This window comes from Alosa sapidissima, chromosome 17 (genome assembly GCF_018492685.1).
Source record: "Alosa sapidissima isolate fAloSap1 chromosome 17, fAloSap1.pri, whole genome shotgun sequence".
In the NCBI taxonomy this organism is placed as follows: domain Eukaryota; kingdom Metazoa; phylum Chordata; class Actinopteri; order Clupeiformes; family Clupeidae; genus Alosa; species Alosa sapidissima.
The window spans coordinates 5915175-5917674 of record NC_055973.1 but is presented as its reverse complement, the minus strand read 5'-3'; the positions used below and the strand labels follow the sequence as shown (position 1 = coordinate 5917674).

Here is a 2500-nt window from a genome sequence, read left to right as displayed (position 1 = left end):
CATATGTTTTAAATGGTGGAATTGCGTGCCGTCGTCCCATAGGCCTGCACTGAGTGTTTTTGCGTCGTGATCAAAGACTGTTTATAATAGATTAGATCTGCCTTGCTCTCTCTCTCTCTCTCTCTCTCTCTCTCTGTCTTTCTCTCTCTCTCTAACTCTCTTCAAACGGTTCCCTTTTTTTCAAAGTCACCAAATTTGCTGCCTCTGGCTTGATCATGGACAATTTGGAGTGAATCGGTTCTGCCTCGCCATCATGCCTGTGCCAGCCTGGATGTCGGTCCAACCGATAAATGCCAAATTCACCCCCACCCCCCATCTTGGCCCACAAATGGAAAGAACTGCTGAAGCCAACCACCAGCCCTGGTGGTGTGAACATTTGGAAGCCATTCTATGACCTAGAGGCCATGCAGCTTTCAGGCAATGCAGTGTCTTCATCAGTGGTGATGATATTAATGCAGAATGCTGATATATGACAAACACATTCCCTATAAAGCTATCATATGGATAAGATGCATGTATTGGTGTGGCTGTGTGGCTGTGTGTGGGTGGTACAGCTCACTGCTACATCACATCTGTCTCATAAAGATGTTTTTACTTGGACATTCCAGGAATCCTCCAATGCCGCAGTAAGGCATGAGATAAAGATTAGGTCTGTTGCCACATACAAGATCCCCCACAAAAACACAGTCAATATAATTTTATAAACATCTTGATATCAACAAACTGACAAATAGTTGTGAAATAACACACACATGCATGAACACATACCCAGCTACACACACACACACATATATAGACACACACACACACTACATGGTACTGTTTAAAGTATGATTCAACTATTTATATGATCATAGTCTTTTCTATCTAAATACTGTTGAATGGCGAAGTGCAATTAATGATCATTACAGGGAAATAGTCCATTCATCTGTGCCCTCTGTTTACTATTGTGCCGACTACTCTTCTGTTACTCATGCAAGCAGACTGGAGGCGAACTGAATGACGTACTTAAACACTACACCACCAAATGAAGCAACATAGATGACTTCACAATCCACACAGAGTATCACTGGCTTTCCTACACATGCTCAGAGACTAGATGATTGTGTTTACATGTGAAAAATATGGGATCATTGAATCATTATGTTTTCATTTTGGAGGTTGGAATGCATCGTAACCACCTTAATATCATAACAGAGATCTATCAAAGCAACTACTTTACTGGATTTCATACCGTGGCTTTTCCCTTTCCTATGGACATCACAGCCCTATGTGTTTATGTTAGTACATTTCATCTCAATTTAAGTAGAAAATGCCATGCAACACAGGTGGGCATCTGTTTAAAGCAATGGACCCATATAGGAAACCCCGAACCCATTATACTGCATGTTAACTTGGAAAAATGATAAATGTTTTCAACATGATGTTTGATTAAGTGCAGAGAGAGAGAGAGAGAGAGAGAGAGTAATTAAGTCACACATGTCATGTCACGGAGGGTAATGAATGGATGACTGTGAAAGATTGGTATATAAAACAAATCTGGAACTGTTCTCTGGAAAGAGAACCATTTCCTCAAGCATCTTTTGCCCCAGTGCTCTCGAAGCTTTTGGGCCTTAGCATCTGCGTATTTAGCAATACAAACATGTGTTTCTGATTTTTATGGTGTAGAAAAATGAAATGTTGTTTACGTTGGAGACGGCCCTATTTGCTCATGTAAGTGTGGAAGTCAGGGTTTGCGAGAAGCATGTCAAGCTTATACGTGGTATTTATCAAATGTCACACACCACACCAACACACCACACTCTTCCTGAGGACCATCAGTGGTCAGTCATTTTTTTCCCACAGACATTTGCATGATGACTCCTCGCTTGTTTCCCTTTCTCCCCCTCAAAAGAAACCAAAATGCTCGTAAGCTTCCAGTTGTACAAAAACAAGGAAATGTTGCCCCAGATGTTCCCGTTGGTAGTTGGCAGCCATGTTTTTTTTTCTCTTTCACAAACAAAAATGTTTGAATAACTACCAATAAAGCAAACAAATATCTGCCTGTATTTGAGAGCGACCCCGCACATGTGGCCACATATAAAGCCCAGACTCTCCAGAGCAGCGCAGGAAACCGAGTCCCACACAGTTTATGCACTTAGTAAACACCGCCGCCCAGGACTAGTTAAAGCCTTTAAGAAAAACACGGGGAACACAACCAAGCCTTCTCCAGCTCAGGAAAACACCACAGTGTTTGAGTCCCGTCCAAACATTAGGAGAGCAGAAGTGTATGACTTCATAGGGTATTATTGGTCAGCCTGTGTATGTGTGTACTCTGGCACTACTAGTTTGAGAGGAGATCGAGGCATGATGGAAAAAATGGCTTTGGCCATTTGTTTGGCTCCAGAGTTGTTGTGAGATTTTTTTTTTCTCTTTCTCACTCAATCACACACATGCATCACATACACATCATCCACCTGTTCCTGCGGTTAGTTTGTTATGATTTTCTCTCTCTCTCTCT

General features: G+C 41.8%; 1 protein-coding gene across 2 annotated transcripts in view; it reads left to right on the top strand.

The window, feature by feature from the left end:
* Positions 1-2500, top strand: part of c17h8orf34 (chromosome 17 C8orf34 homolog) — a 91513-nt gene that overhangs the window by 78931 nt on the left and 10082 nt on the right. The gene's annotated exons all lie outside the window — the stretch shown is intronic.